Source organism: Lissotriton helveticus, unplaced genomic scaffold (genome assembly GCF_964261635.1).
Source record: "Lissotriton helveticus unplaced genomic scaffold, aLisHel1.1 SCAFFOLD_400, whole genome shotgun sequence".
Classification (NCBI taxonomy): Eukaryota; Metazoa; Chordata; class Amphibia; order Caudata; family Salamandridae; genus Lissotriton; species Lissotriton helveticus.
The window spans coordinates 194,982-212,357 of NW_027611916.1; positions in this window are offsets into that span (position 1 = coordinate 194,982).

The following is a 17,376-nucleotide window of genomic DNA, read 5'->3' on the forward strand; positions in this document are numbered from 1 at the left end:
TCGAACTCTACTGGACAATGGAGACACAGTCGCCCTCATCCTCCTCGACCTCTCCGCAGCCTTCGACACGGTCTGTCATAACACCCTTTTACAACGCCTCAGAAACGTCGGAATCCAAGGAAAAGCACTGGAATGGATCACCTCGTTCCTCACCGGAAGAACTCAGAGAGTCCGCCTTCCACCATTCAAATCAGAGGCCACTGAAGTCATCTGCGGCGTACCACAAGGATCTTCACTCAGCCCCACCCTCTTCAACGTATACATGAGCCCTCTCGCGGCCATCGCACGCCAACATAACCTCAACATCATCTCCTACGCTGATGACACTCAACTGATCCTCTCACTCACCAAAGACCCTAACACCGCCAAAACCAACCTGCATGAAGGAATGAAAGAAGTAGCCGAATGGATGAATCACAGCCGTCTGAAACTGAACTCAGACAAAACAGAAGTCCTCATCCTAGGCACCTCCCCCTCCGCCTGGGATGACTCTTGGTGGCCAGAGGCCCTTGGAAAAGCACCCATCCCGACGGACCACGCACGGAACTTGGGCATCATCCTGGATTCCTCACTCTCGATGAACAGACAAGTCAACGCCGTTTCCTCATCTTGCTTCAACATTCTTCGCATGCTCAAAAAAACATTTAGCTGGATCCCCACTGACACTAGAAAAACAGTCACCCACGCTGTGGTCACGAGCCGTCTGGACTACGGAAACACCCTCTACGCCGGTACCACCGCAAAACTCCAGAAAAAACTCCAACGCATCCAGAACGCTTCAGCCAGGCTCATATTAGACATCCCGCGCAAAGATCACATCTCTGGACACCTGAAAAACCTCCACTGGCTCCCCGTCAATAAAAGGATTACTTTCCGGCTCCTAACCCACGTACACAAAGCGCTCTACGAAATCGGACCCGAATGCCTCAACACAAGACTGTCCTTCTACACCCCCTCCCGCCAACTACGATCCGCCAACCACGATCCGCCAACCAAGCCCTTGCCACTGTACCTCGCATCAACAAAACCACAATGGGAGGTAGATCCTTCTCCTACCTGGCAGCTAAAACCTGGAACTCACTTCCCACTCACCTTCGCCTTACTCAGAACCACCTAGCATTGTAAATGTATGAAACTTATATAGCGCAGGACTTACCCTGGGGCATCTCCGCGCTTGCTTAGGGAACCCGTCCTGGTATTCCCCTGTGAGAAACCCCGGCAGGGTATCCACAAGGTGAAAGCCAGGCATCCCGCCGCGAGGGGCCGATGTGGAGATTAAGCAAGCTATTGCCCAGAGTCGCAGAGTGTGACCCCGTGAGTCGAGTAGGCACCCGAGCGAGAATTGTCAAGACCGTGGAATTTATGAGCCCGAGACCCGCCGAGGCGGGGAATCGAACCCTGGTCCACGGTCGATCTCAGATTCCGGGTCTGCCGCCTCTAACCACTGAGCCACACTTCTCCATTCAGAAAGCAACTTAAAACATGGATATTTGACAAGTAATTCCCCACCCTTCTCCAAGCGCCTTGAGACCCTCTGGGTATGTAGAGCGCTAAATAAATTTATTGACTTGACTTGACTAAAGCAACTGCAACCCCTAGTCCAGTAAGCAGTGGTGGAACACAGTCCAAGGGTGTAGCTGGGTTGACCCTGGGTATTGAAGTAGGATCTGGCCTAGTCAGAACCCCTACTCAGGCAGTTCTCCTATATGATGTGGACTTGGCTTTGTCCACTGCAGTAAGCCCCAGTAACCTGGGCAAATATAGGCAGACGCCTTTAATTAATGAGAAACTGGCTCAGGCCTACAGGGACACATGTGCCAGTGTCACAATGGTGACACCTGACTTCGTGGACCCTGGACAGATTGTACTAGGTGAGAGTTACCTAGTGACCAATGCAAGCAACTCCACTACTTCCCATAGTGTGGCAGTTGTGAACTTCTCCTGGGGAGGGGTAGATGGCCTAAAGAAAGTTGTTGTGAGTGCAGACCTCCCAGTAGACTGTCTGTTAGGCAATGATCTTGAAAGCTCAGTTTGGTCAGAAGTGGAGTACAGGACTCATGCAGAAATGCTAGGGATTTCAGCTCATGTCCTTGCAGTGACAAGGTCTCAGGCTAAGAAGTGCCTTCCTGAACCAGTGGTGGATCTTGGAACAATAGACCAACCACAACCCAAGAGAAGGAGCAAGAGAGGAAAGGCTGAGCCTTCCACCTTGCCCCAGGTTGAGGATCAAGTTTCAGATGAAACTGATTCTGCAGTCCAAGAGGAGACTGTCTCTGAGGAACTTGAACCTGACCGGGTTGAGTTTCTGGGGACAGGGGGACCCTCAAGGGCAGACCTGAGGCAGGCTCAATTAGATTGTCCTTCCCTTGAACCCCTCAGACAGCAGGCTGCTGCTGAGGCTGCTGGGGATGCCCAAGGTACCCATACTGTGTATTGGGACGATGGACTCCTTTACTCAGAGGCTAGAGACCCCAAGCCTGGCATGACCAGGAGGTTGGTTATACCTCTGCAGTTTAGGGGGTTCCTTCTTACCTTGGCCCATGATATTCCCCTTGCAGGACACTTAGGCCAGAACAAGACGTGGGACAGGCTTGTTTCACATTTTCACTGGCCTCACATGTCAGAAAATGTCAAGGAGTTTTGTCGCTCCTGTGTCACTTGCCAAGCCAGTGGTAAGTCAGGTGGCACAACAAAGGCCCCCCTAATACCACTACCTGTGGTGGGGGTCCCCTTTGAAAGAGTTGGAATTGATATTGTGGGTCCCATGGACCCCCAAACAGCATCTGGGAACAGATTTATACTGGTGGTAGTGGATCATGCCACCAGGTATCCAGAGGCTATTCCCCTGAGGACCACCACAGCACCTGTGGTGGCAAAAGCCCTCATTGCAGTTTTCTCAAGAGTGGGCTTCCCAAAGGAGGTACTATCAGATAGAGGCAGGAACTTTATGTCTAGCTATCTGAAAGCAATGTGGAAGGAGTGTGGAGTAAACTACAAGTTTACCACCCCCTACCATCCACAGTGCAATGGGCTTGTGGAGAGATTTAACAAGACCCTTAAAGGCATGATAAAAGGATTACCAGAGAAGCTCAGGCGGAAATGGGACATTCTTTTACCTTGCCTGCTCTTTGCTTACAGAGAGGTCCCACAGAAGGGGGTTGGCTACAGCCCTTTTGAACTTTTGTTTTGCCACCCTGTGAGGGGTCCATTGTGTTTGGTGAAGGAAGGATGGGAGTTACCTCTCAAAAAGCCCAAACTAGACATAGTGGACTATGTACTTGGTCTCCGCTCCAGGATGGCTGAATACATGGAGAGAGCATCCAAAAACCTGGAGGCCAGCCAAGAATTACAAAAAGCTTGGCATGACCAAAAGGCTGTACTGGTAGAGTTCCAACCAGGACAGAATGTGTGGGTACTGGAGCCAGTGGCCCCAGCAGCCCTCCCGGACAAATGGAGTGGACCCTATCCTATCATTGAGAAAAAGGGAGAAGGCACCTACTTGGTTGACTTTGGAACCCCCAGGAGCCCTCACAGGGTAATCCATGTGAATCGTTTGAAAGCATTTGTGGACAGGGAGGACATGAGCTTGCTCATGGCCACAGATGGGGATCAGGAGGAAGAGAGTGACCCTCTCCCAGACCTGCTGTCTCAGAACCCTGATGATGGTTCAGTTGATGGAGTAGCCTTGGCAGGCAGCCTCACTGACCAACAACAGATGGACTGCAGACAAGTTTTGCAAGCCCACAGGCATTTGTTTTTACTCACACCCAGCCAGACTGACTGGTGTACCCATGTGGTGGACACTGGTGACAGTCTGCCTGTGAAGAATAAGATCTACAGGCAACCTGACCATGTCAGGGATTGCATCAAGGCTGAGGTGCAAAAGATGTTGGAGCTTGGAGTGATTGAGCCATCAGAGAGCCCATGGGCCAGCCCAGTAGTCCTTGTGCCAAAACCTCATACCCAAGATGGAAAGAGAGAAATGAGATTTTGCGTGGACTACAGGGGTCTCAATGCTGTCACTAGGACAGATGCTCACCCCATTCCAAGAGCAGATGAGCTCATTGACAGATTGGCTTCTGCCAAGTTTCTGAGCACATTTGATTTGACAGCTGGCTACTGGCAAATCAGACTAGCTGAGGAGTCAAAAGCCAAAACAGCATTCTCTACCCCTAGTGGACATTATCAGTTTGTGGTAATGCCCTTTGGTTTGAAGAATGCACCTGCCACTTTCCAAAGGTTGGTGAACCAAGTCCTTACTGGGTTGGATGACTTTTGTGCAGCGTATCTAGATGATATTGCTGTCTTTAGCTCCACCTGGGAGGATCACCTGATCCAACTGAAGAAGGTTTTGGAGGCCCTGCAGAAGGCAGGCCTGACTATCAAGGACACCAAGTGCCAGATAGGGCAGAGTAAGGTTGTATACTTGGGCCACCTAGTAGGTGGAGGTCAAGTTCAACCACTAGAGAGCAAAATGCAGACCATACAGGACTGGGCTCCTCCAGTTACCCAGACACAAGTCAGAGCCTTCTTGGGCCTGACTGGGTATTACAGAAAGTTTGTGAAAAACTATGGGTCTATAGTGACACCATTAAATGACTTGACATCCAAGAAGATGCCAAAAAAGGTTCAGTGGACAGTTAGCTGTCAAAAGGCATTTGAGGACCTGAAGAAGGCCATGTGCTCTGCACCTATCCTGAAGAGTCCTGACTACTCCAAACAGTTCATTGTACAGACAGATGCTTCTGAGTTGGGGGTGGGAGCTGTGCTCTCACAACTTAATCAAGATGGTCAAGACCAGCCCATTGCTTTTATTAGCAGAAGGCTGACCCCTAGAGAGAAACGTTGGTCAGCCATTGAGAGGGAGGCCTTTGCTGTGGTTTGGGCCCTGAAGAAGTTGAGGTCCTACTTGTTTGGAACTCACTTCCTAGTTCAGACAGATCATAAGCCCCTCTTGTGGCTCAATCAGATGAAGGGTGAAAATCCCAAACTGCTCAGGTGGTCCATTTCCCTACAGAGGATGGACTTTACAGTGGAGCACCGCCCAGGGACTGACCATGGTAATGCAGATGGTCTCTTCAGGTACTTCCACTTAGAACATGAAGACTTATCTGGTCAAGGTTAGTTTAATCTCCCTGCGTTTTGGGGGGGGGGGGGTTGTGTAGGAGAGTAGGGTCTGCTATCCTATGGTCACCCCAAATTTTTGCTTTTTGCTTCACTGGTTTTCGACTACTGAGGCTGTGGGCCTGCTGATCAGACCCCCAGCCTGCTGTTCTCTCACTAAATTACTGATACATGTGCTATAGGCACATACCACAATTGGAAATGGACTCCTTGTCAGCCCCTGTATAAAGCACTATAGGTGCCCAGGGCATAGGGGCCACCAAGGCCTACCAGGGGCTGCAGCATATCTTTTGCCACCCCTGGTTGGTTCTTAAATTGACACAACTGGCTGATCACTCAGCTGGGGTAAGGTGGTGTAATCACCCCTTACTTAGATATAGTATACCTGTAGGAAGGTGGCTACCTGACTATGGTTACCCCGGATTTTTTGCCTGTGTTTAGCTGTTTTTTTTACTTAGTTGACCTGGTTCCCTGCTAATCAGGGCCCCAGGCCATCTGCTCTCTCTGTAAAATGGATTCCATGTACCCTAGGTACATACCACAATTGGAAATGGACTCCTTGTCAGCCCCTGTATAATGCACTATAGGTGCCCAGGGCATAGGGGCCACCAAGGCCTACCAGGGGCTGCAGCATATCTTTTGCCACCCCTGGCTGGTTCTTAAATTGACACATCTGGCTGATCACTCAGCTGGGGTAAGGTGGTGTAATCACCACTTGCTTAGATATAGTATACCTATATCTAAACCTATATCTGGACACATATTAACCTGTGAGCCACTCCTATGGAAGGCCTCATCAATCCTGGAGGCAGAGTGCGTGGTTTCATGTGAGATGGAGCTCTAGCATGAGCTGAGCCTGTCTGCAGCTGTCGGGAACAACTCCCTAAGCTGTTTCAGGATAACGCCATACCATATACTCTTAAGTGCCTTATAATCCTCGCGGTTATATAGCAACTCTGGTTTGGCTTTATCAAAACATGTCGTGTAAGGTGTCATACGATTTGGAATACTATCCCCTCGCCAGTTCTGGCGACGGGGATAGCATTCCACCCCTCTAGAGGGGTAAGACATGTTACTTTGCTTAAATGCAGTTAATTTCTCCAAAGACCTTAGATCCACAAAATGGATGCCTCTGCCACAGACAAATGTCTGGACCCCTGCAGCTGCATTCTGGAACCACCTGTTATCAGACCAAACAATCCCTTATGGTGTCTGGTTGTAAGTCAACCTTATTAGACAAGCTATCCTAGGGGTAGCATGGACTAAGCAGCCTAAAGGCTTAACTTAAGAGGTCGTGTTAAGCGAGCTGTTTTACCACATACAATCCTGTAGTACCAAATGAAAGGACACCACACAAGTATATATTATAAAAATATATATATTTATTACTAAAAACAATCCCCAGTATTCTTTATGAATAAAGGGGCACAAGCGTTAAATCAAAAGCACTGTTTAAACATACAAAGTTGCACAATTATGGATGAGGGCAGGGGGCCACTCAAACCATATACTAAACAAGTTGTATAAGAGATGCCACTCGAGCAGTGGTTAGGCCTAGGGCCTAGGGAATCGCTGGGAGCAGTCAGGACAAGCAATGCTTGAGTCGGGAATGGCCCTCGGGATTCGGGAGATGTGCGGAAAGCGCACGCACGCACCAATGTTAACCAATGGTGCGTAAAAGTTGTAAAGTTAAAGTTTAAGGACACTTCCGCTGAACCTAGAGGAACAAAACTTAACACACAGACCCTAGAGGTGTGCACCAGTGTGGGAACACCGGCGGAGCAAAGTTATCTCACCCACAGGAAGTGGGTGCACAGGGTCGAAGTGGCGTCAGGTTCTGACACGCAGGCTCTTGGTGCTTGAAGCTGAAAGGGCTGCAGGCGGGTTAAAGATGAAGTGTCCGGTGGAGTCCAAGGGTGGACTCAAGTCGAAGGGTACCTGAAAGCAGAGGGGACAGAGTCTGGGTCACTCAGCAGTGACCAGGGTGGAACCAGGACGGAACCAGGCTATGTCGGGCGCAATCAGGTGGTCGTCGAGGAGCTTCTCTCCGCTGTCACGTGGGCTCTGGGGCATCTGCGACGTCCAGGAGCAGGTCACGATCTGTCCCACGCAGGCTCTCACCGTCGGCGCTGTCGGCTTCAAGTTTGGAGCAAACAACACTTGGCAAGAGCAATCCACGCGGGATCGGAAGATTGCTTCTCACTCGGACCAGGAAGGTCAGAGTCGGGGCTCCTTTTCAGGGGAGCTGGTGTGGATATGGAGCAACCAGATTCACGAGTCTTCTTCGTAGTGTCATCGGCACAGGGACCACTAGCCAGCTGGCAAGTGACCGGGCCAACGCATTGAGCCAAATGGAGCAGAAGGGCCCCACGCAGCACTCGTCGAGTGTGGAGGGCTGAACTTCGGCTCAGGAGAAGCTCAGGGTCGGGGCTTCTCAAACCCCGGTGCACAGCTTCGAGGGTCACTCTTGGGCTGCACGGTCAGCGTCTCGTGGTCAATTCAAGATGGCGTGCCCCACGCTTCCGGTCGCCTCCACGGGTCTCAGCTTTGCAGGGACTGTGGATCGGGCTGTTGGAAGGCAGGCAGGCTTGATCTCGTCGATCTCAGTAGCTCGAGTTCCGGCGGGAACTGCAACTAAGTAGATGTCGAGGGCTGGATGGTGCCTGCTGCTGCAGGGTGGTCACTCCTTGACCACAAGGGAGATTCTTCGGGCTTCCTTGTTGAGATGGAGGGCGAAGGGTCCAGAGTTTCATTTCTAATGTTTCTTCCAGGAAATCTGATGTGCGTTGGCACTGCTCCCACTCTTATTCGAATCTGGGGGGCGTTATTACCTGCAAGGTCCCCCCCTATGGGTGGGACCCAGGAAGTGGGTGGATACACCCCCTTCCTTTGATCCAGGCCGCCCTGGCACGAGGGCTGGAGTGCCCCAGAACCGGTTTGGCCGGATTATGCAAGGGGCAGCCTTGTGCGGCCCCAGCAGTGTCTGGTTTCTTTCAAACCTCCCTGCTACAATCCACTATCTCCTGTCTGGAGGGCGGTGACACCCTCCTGTGACAGGAAACCCTTTGTCCAGGACCCATTTGGCCGAGTTTTGGTCAGCTGCAGGGGTCCAGACATTTGTCTGTGGCAGAGGCATCCATTTTGTGGATCTAAGGTCTTTGGAGAAATTAACCGCATTTAAGTAAAGCAACATGTCTTACACCTCTAGAGGGGTGGAATGCTATCCCCGTCGCCAGAACTGGCGAGGGGATAGTATTCCAAATCGTATGACACCTTACACGACATGTTTTGATAAAGCCAAACCAAAGTTGCTATTTAACCGCGAGGATTATAAGGCACTTAAGAGTATATGGTATGGCATTATCCTGAAACAGCTTAGGGAGTTGTTCCCGACAGCTGCAGACAGGCTCAGCTCATGCTAGAGCTCCATCTCACATAAAACCACGCACTCTGCCTCCAGGATTGATGAGGCCTTCCATAGGAGTGGCTCACAGGTTTACATGTGTCCAGATATAGGTTTAGATATAGGTATACTATATCTAAGCAAGGGGTGTTTACACCACCTTACCCCAGCTGAGTGATCAGCCAGTTGTGTCAATTTAAGAACCAGCCAGGGGTGGCAAAAGATATGCTGCAGCCCCTGGTAGGCCTTGGTGGCCCCTATGCCCTGGGCACCTATAGTGCATTATACAGGGGCTGCCAAGGAGTCCATTTCCAATTGGGTTATGTGCCTATAGCACATGTGTCAGTAATTTAGCGAGAGAACAGCAGGCTGGGGGTCTGATCAGCAGGCCCACAGCCTCAGTAGTCGAAAACCAGTGAAGCAAAAAGCAAAAATTTGGGGTGACCATAGGATAGCAGACCCTACTCTCCTACACAACCCCCCCCCAAACGCAGGGACATTAAACTAACCTTGACCAGATAAGTCTTCATGTTCTAAGTGGAAGTACCGGGAGAGACCATCTGCATTACCATGGTCAGTCCCTGGGCGGTGCTCCACTGTAAAGTCCATCCCCTGTAGGGAAATGGACCACCTGAGCAGTTTGGGATTTTCACCCTTCATCTGATTAAGCCATAAGAGGGGCTTATGGTCTGTCTGCACCAGGAAGTGAGTTCCAAACAAGTAGGACCTCAACTTCTTTAATGCCCAAACCACAGCAAAGGCCTCCCTCTCAATGGCTGACCAACGTTTCTCTCTTGGGGTCAGCCTCCTGCTAATGAAAGCAATAGGCTGGTCTTGACCATCTTGATTAAGTTGTGAGAGCACAGCTCCCACCCCCAACTCAGAAGCATCTGTCTGTACAATGAACTGTTTGGAGTAGTCAGGACTCTTCAGGATAGGTGCAGAGCACATGGCCTTCTTCAGGTCATCAAATGCCTTCTGACAGCTAACTGTCCACTGAACCTTTTGTTGGCATCTTCTTGGATGTCAAGTCATTTAATGGTGTCACTATAGACCCATAGTTCTTCACAAACTTCCTGTAATACCCAGTCAGGCCCAAGAAGGCTCTGACTTGTGTCTGGGTAACTGGAGGAGCCCAGTCCTGTATGGCCTGGATTTTGCTCTCCAGTGGCTGAACCTGGCCTCCACCTACTAGGTGGCCCAGGTATACAACCTTACTCTGCCCTATCTGGCACTTAGTGGCCTTGATAGTTAGGCCTGCTTTCTGCAGGGCCTCCAAAACTCTCTTCAGGTGGATCAGGTGATCCTCCCAGGTGGAGCTAAAGACAGCAATATCATCTAGATATGCTGCGCAAAAGTCATCCAACCCAGTAAGGACTTGGTTCACCAACCTTTGGAAAGTGGCAGGTGCATTCTTCAAACCAAAGGGCATTACCACAAACTGATAATGTCCACTAGGGGTAGAGAATGCTGTTTTGGCTTTTGACTCCTCAGCTAGTCTGATTTGCCAGTAGCCAGCTGTCAGATCGAATGTGCTCAGAAACTTGGCAGAAGCCAATCTGTCAATGAGCTCATCTGCTCTTGGAATGGGGTGAGCATCTGTCCTAGTGACAGCATTGAGACCCCTGTAGTCCACGCAAAACCTCATTTCTCTCTTTCCATCTTGGGTATGAGGTTTTGGCACCAGGACTACTGGGCTGGCCCATGGGCTCTCTGATGGCTCAATCACTCCAAGCTCTAACATCTTTTGCACCTCAGCCTTGATGCAATCCCTGACATGGTCAGGTTGCCTGTAGATCCTTTTCTTCACAGGCAGACTGTCACCAGTGTCCACTACATGGGTACACCAGTCAGTCTGGCTGGGTGTGAGTGAAAACAAATGCCTGTGGGCCTGCAAAACTTGTCTGCAGTCCATCTGTTGCTGGTCAGTGAGGCTGCCTGCCAAGGCTACTCCATCAACTGAACCATCATCAGGGTTCTGAGAAAGCAGGTCTGGGAGAGGGTCACTCTCTTCCTCCTGATCCCCATCTGTGGTCATGAGCAAGCTCATGTCCTCCCTGTCCACAAATGCTTTCAAGCGATTCACATGGATTACCCTGTGAGGGCTCCTGGGTGTTCCAAAGTCCACCAAGTAGGTGACTTCTCCCTTCTTTTCAATGATAGGATAGGGTCCACTCCATTTGTCCTGGAGTGCTGCTGGAGCCACTGGCTCCAGTACCCACACCTTCTGTCCTGGTTGGAACTCTACCAGTACAGCCTTTTGGTCATGCCAAGCTTTCTGTAATTCTTGGCTGGCCTCCAGGTTTTTAGATGCTCTTTCCATGTACTCAGCCATCCTGGAGCGGAGACCAAGTACATAGTCCACTATGTCTAGTTTGGGTTGTTTGAGAGGTAACTCCCATCCTTCTTTCACCAAACACAATGGACCTCTCACAGGGTGGCCAAACAAAAGTTCAAAAGGGCTGTAGCCAACCCCCTTCTGTGGGTCCTCTCTGTAAGCAAAGAGCAGGCAGGGTAAAAGAATGTCCCATTTCCGCCTGAGCTTCTCTGGTAATCCTTTTATCATGCCTTTAAGGGTCTTGTTAAATCTCTCCACAAGCCCATTGCATTGTGGATGATATGGGGTGGTAAACTTATAGTTTACTCCACATTCCTTCCACATTGCTTTCAGATAGCTAGACATAAAATTCGTGCCTCTATCTGATAGTACCTCCTTTGGGAAGCCCACTCTTGAGAAAACTGCAATGAGGGCTTTTGCCACCACAGGTGCTGTGGTGGTCCTTAGGGGAATAGCCTCTGGATACCTGGTGGCATGATCCACTACCACCAGTATAAATCTGTTCCCAGATGCTGTTTGGGGGTCCATTGGACCCACAATATCAATTCCAACTCTTTCAAAGGGAACCCCCACCACAGGTAGTGGTATTAGGGGGGCCTTTGTTGTGCCACCTGACTTACCACTGGCTTGGCAAGTGACACAGGAGCGACAAAACTCCTTGACATTTTCTGACATGTGAGGCCAGTGAAAGTGTGAAACAAGCCTGTCCCACGTCTTGTTCTGGCCTAAGTGTCCTGCAAGGGGAATATCATGGGCCAAGGTAAGAAGGAACCCCCTAAACTGCAGAGGTATAACCAACCTCCTGGTCATGCCAGGCTTGGGGTCTCTAGCCTCTGAGTAAAGGAGTCCATCATCCCAATACACAGTATGGGTACCTTGGGCATCCCCAGCAGCCTTAGCAGCAGCCTGCTGTCTGAGGGGTTCAAGGGAAGGGCAATCTAATTGAGCCTGCCTCAGGTCTGCCCTTGAGGGTCCCCCTGTCCCCAGAAACTCAACCTGGTCAGGTTCAAGCTCCTCAGAGACAGTCTCCTCTTGGACTGCAGAATCAGTTTCCTCTGAAACTTGATCCTCAACCTGGGGCAAGGTGGAAGGCTCAGCCTTTCCTCTCTTGCTCCTTCTCTTGGGTTGTGGTTGGTCTATTGTTCCAAGATCCACCACTGGTTCAGGAAGGCACTTCTTAGCCTGAGCCCTTGTCATGGCAAGGACATGCTCTGAAATCCCTAGCATTTCTGCATGAGTCCTGTACTCCACTTCTGACCATGCTGAGCTTTCCAGATCATTGCCTAACAGACAGTCTACTGGAAGGTCTGCGCTCACAACAACCTTCTTTAGGCCATGGACCCCTCCCCAGGAGAAGTTCACAACTGCTACACTATGGGAAGTAGTGCAGTTGCTTGCATTGGTCACTAGGTAACTCTCACCTAGTACAATCTGTCCAGGTTCCACAAAGTCAGGTGTCACCATGGTGACACTGGCACATGTGTCCCTGTAGGCCTGAGCCAGTTTCTCATTAATTAAGGGAGTCTGCCTGTATTTGCCCAGGTTACTGGGGCTTACTGCAGTGGGCAACTCAATGTCCACATCATACAGGAGAACTGCCTGTGTAGGGATTCTGACTAGGCCAGATCCTACTTCAATACCCAGGGTCAACCCAGCTACACCCTTGGACTGTGTTCCACCACTGCTTACTGTACTTGGGGTTGCAGTTGCTTTAGGAGCTGGAGTGGTGGGAACTGGATTTGCCTTGGTGCACTCACTGCCCCAGTGTGAAACTGATTTGCAGGTATTACACCAAGGTGTCTTTGGACCTTTGTTCTTCTTCTTCTTGTTTCCATTTTGGGAACCACCCTCCTTACTATTAGTTTGGGGGCCTGAAGACTTCTGGTCTTTTTCTTTATCTTTCTGATTCTGATTACCACCCTTCTGGTCTGTTTTCTTCTGGTCACCACCTTGGTTCTGGGGTTTCTGCTTAATCCTTGTTCTGACCCATTTGTCCGCCTTCTTTCCCAATTCTTGGGGAGAGGTCAGATCAGAGTCAATAAGGTATTGATGCAACAGCTGGTTTGTGCAGTTATTAAGGATCTGTTCTCTCATCATAAGATTGTACAATCCTGTATAGTCTGAAACTTTACTTCCCTGCAACCAACCCTCCAAAGCCTTAGTGGCACACTCAACGAAATCAGTCCAGTCTTGAGTCTGTGCTTTTTGGGTGTCTCTGAACAACAACCTGTATTGCTCAGTGGTTAGGCCAAACCCTTCAATAAGAGCACTCTTCAAAACAGAGTAGTTTTTGGCATCCTCAGGTCTAACTGTGAGGAGCCTGTCCCTCCCTTTCTCAGAAAAGGAGTACCATAAAATTGCAGCCCACTGATCCTCAGGAACCTGCTGTACCATGCAGGCTCTCTCAAGAGCAGTCATCCATTTGTGGATGTCATCCCCTTCTTTAAAGGGGGCCACAATTTTTGTCAGGTTTCTATTGTCATAGCCCCTGTCTTTTTCTCTTGGAAAATTGCTGCCACCAGTGGCATCTAAGCCACTTAATTTCTGCTCTCTTGCCAAGGCAAGTTTAGCTTGAGCTAAGGTAAGTCTAGCTTGACTCAGGGCTACCTCCTCTCTCTCTATTTGGAGTTTGACAGCCCTCATTCTAGCCCTATGCTCAGCTTTCTGAGAAGCAGTCATGCCTCTCTGTGATTCTCTGGAGGCACTAGAAATATGAGAGTCCCCTGAGGGAGATCTCACTCTTCTGTTGCCTGGGAGAATAACATGGTGGGATCTGGGGAGGTGCTGGCCCTCTCCATTCCCCAGTAGGTCCAAGTTGGCCTGGCTAAGCCTGGCAACTGGGACCTGGCTACCCCTCTGATCCTGATCTTCTAAGTCCTCAACTTCTGAGTCCTCCTCCTCCTCTTCTTCTTCCTCATCTTCCTCCTGAGGGGGGTCAGTTACAGGGGGGTTCCCTCCATTTCCTGTTTCTAGGGAAGCTTCCTTTGCCCTTTCTAAGTCATCCTGCTCTAGGATGGCTACCAGGATTTGGCAGGTGGGGCTTCTGCCCCTTTTTAACCCTCTTGATTTGCACAAGGCAACCAAGTCCTTTCGGGTTAGTTTGTCGTAGCTGAAAGTTGCCTGGGTAAGGTCAACTGTCACAGGAGTAGACCCTGAGGCTTTTCCTGTGTCAGACATGACTACTAGTGAGGTGTAAGTGGTGCACTTACCTACACTAAGTGTTTTCCTACTGTACCTTGCTAGTGAGTTGTAGTCAGGGTGTGCTAATCCCTTTAATCTACAACTACTAAGTTCAGTAGAACTTAATATGCTAAGCTTTTGATTTATATGTACCTAGAGGTACTTGATGTGATCTTTCAATTTGATACAAAGATTGCAATGGTAAAACAACAGCAAGCTCAAATCCGCACCGCTGCTCACCAATGTGAGAAGTTGGCCTGATAGGTGATGTTTCCAATTCTGGAACCACCTGTTATCAGACCAAACAATCCCTTATGGTGTCTGGTTGTAAGTCAACCTTATTAGACAAGCTATCCTAGGGGTAGCATGGACTAAGCAGCCTAAAGGCTTAACTTAAGAGGTTGTGTTAAGCGAGCTGTTTTACCACATACAATCCTGTAGTACCAAATGAAAGGACACCACACAAGTGTGAGAAGTTGGCCTGATAGGTGATGTTTCCAATTCTGGAACCACCTGTTATCAGACCAAACAATCCCTTATGGTGTCTGGTTGTAAGTCAACCTTATTAGACAAGCTATCCTAGGGGTAGCATGGACTAAGCAGCCTAAAGGCTTAACTTAAGAGGTCGTGTTAAGCGAGCTGTTTTACCACATACAATCCTGTAGTACCAAATGAAAGGACAAAACACAAGTATATATTATAAAAATATATGTATTTATTACTAAAAACAATCCCCAGTATTCTTTATGAATAAAGGGGCACAAGCGTTAAATCAAAAGCACTGTTTAAACATACAAAGTTGCACAATTATGGATGAGGGCAGGGGGCCACTCAAACCATATACTAAACAAGTGGTATAAGAGATGCCACTCGAGCAGTGGTTAGGCCTAGGGCCTAGGGAATCGCTGGGAGCAGTCAGGACAAGCAATGCTGAAGTCGGGAATGGCCCTCGGGATTCGGGAGATGTGCGGAAAGCACACGCATGCACCAATGTTAACCAATGGTGCGTAAAAGTTGTAAAGTTAAAGTTAAAGGACACTTCCGCTGAACCTAGAGGAACAAAACTTAACACACAGACCCTAGAGGTGTGCACCAGTGTAGGAACACCGGCGGAGCAAAGTTACCTCACCCACAGGAAGTGGGTGCACAGGGTCGAAGTGGCGTCGGGTTCTGACACGCAGGCTCTTGGTGCTTGAAGCTGAAAGGGCTGCAGGCGGGTTAAAGATGAAGTGTCCGGTGGAGTCCAAGGGTGGACTCAAGTCGAAGGGTACCTGAAAGCAGAGGGGACAGAGTCTGGGTCACTCAGCAGTGACCAGGGTGGAACCAGGACGGAACCAGGCAATGTCGGGCGCAATCAGGTGGTCGTCGAGGAGCTTCTCTCCGCTGTCACGTGGGCTCTGGGGCATCTGCGATGTCCAGGAGCAGGTCACGATCTGTCCCATGCAGGCTCTCACCGTTGGTGCAGTCGGTTTCAAGTTTGGAGCAAACAACACTTGGCAAGAGCAATCCACGCGGGATCGGAAGATTGCTTCTCACTCGGACCAGGAAGGTCAGAGTCGGGGCTCCTTTTCAGGGGAGCTGGTGTGGATCTGGAGCAACCAGATTCACGAGTCTTCTCGAGTTTCGTCGGCACAGGGACCACTAGCCAGCTGGCAAGTGACCGGGCCAACGCGTTGAGCCAAATAGAGCAGAAGGGCCCCACGCAGCACTCGTCGAGTGTGGAGGGCTGAACTTCGGCTCAGGAGTAGCTCAGGGTGGGGGCTTATCAAACCCCGGTGCACAGCTTCGAGGGTCACTCGTGGGCTGCACGGTCAGCGTCTCGTGGTCAATTCAAGATGGCGTGCCCCACGCTTCCGGTCGCCTCCACGGGTCTCAGCTTTGCAGGGACTGTGGATCGGGCTGTTGGAAGGCAGGCAGGCTTAATCTCGTTGATCTCAGTCGCTCGAGTTCCGGCGGGAACTGCAACTAAGTAGACGTCGAGGGCTGGATGGTGCCTGCTGCTGCAGGGTGGTCACTCCTTGACCACAAGGGAGATTCTTCGGGCTTCCACGTTGAGATGGAGGGCGAAGGGTCCAGAATTTCGTTTCAAATGTTTCTTCCAGGAAATCTGATGTGCATTGGCACTGCTCCCACTCTTATTCGAATCTGGGGGGCGTGATTACCTGCTAGGTCCCCCCCTATGGGTGGGACCCAGGAAGTGGGTGGATACACCCCCTTCCTTTGATCCAGGCCGCCCTGGCATGAGGGCTGGAGTGCCCCAGAACCGGTTTGGCCGGATTATGCAAGGGGCAGCCTTGTGCGCCCCAAGCAGTGTCTGGTTTCTTTCAAACCTCCCTGCTACGATCCACTATCTCCTGTCTGGAGGGCGGTGACACCCTCCTGTGACAGGAAACCCTTTGTCCAGGACCCCTTTGGCTGAGTTTCGGTCAGCTGCAGGGGTCCAGACATTTGTCTGTGGCAGAGGCATCCATTTTGTGGATCTAAGGTCTTTGGAGAAATTAACCGCATTTAAGTAAAGCAACATGTCTTACCCCTCTAGAGGGGTGGAATGCTATCCCCGTCGCCAGAACTGGCGAGGGGATAGTATTCCAAATCGTATGACACCTTACACGACATGTTTTGATAAAGCCAAACCAAAGTTGCTATTTAACCGCGAGGATTATAAGGCACTTAAGAGTATATGGTATGGCGTTATCCTGAAACAGCTTAGGGAGTTGTTCCCGACAGCTGCAGACAGGCTCAGCTCATGCTAGAGCTCCATCTCACATGAAACCACGCACTCTGCCTCCAGGATTGATGAGGCCTTCCATAGGAGTGGCTCACAGGTTAATATGTGTCCAGATATAGGTTTAGATATAGGTATACTATATCTAAGCAAGGGGTGATTACACCACCTTACCCCAGCTGAGTGATCAGCCAGTTGTGTCAATTTAAGAACCAGCCAGGGGTGGCAAAAGATATGCTGCAGCCCCTGGTAGGCCTTGGTGGCCCCTATGCCCTGGGCACCTATAGTGCATTATACAGGGGCTAACAAGGAGTCCATTTCCAATTGTGGTATGTACCTAGGGTACATGGTATCCATTTTACAGAGAGAGCAGATGGCCTGGGGCCCTGATTAGCAGGGAACCAGGTCAACTAAGTCAAAAAACCAGCTAAACACAGGCAAAAAATCCGGGGTAACCATAGTCAGGTAGCCACCTTCCTACATAACCCCCCCCAAACGAAAGGAGATAAGGCTATCCTTGGCCAGGTAAGCCTATATTGCCTGAGTGGCCATATAAGGAAGTACCTGCACTAGCATGGGTACCCCCTGTCTCATGGTCCACTAAGC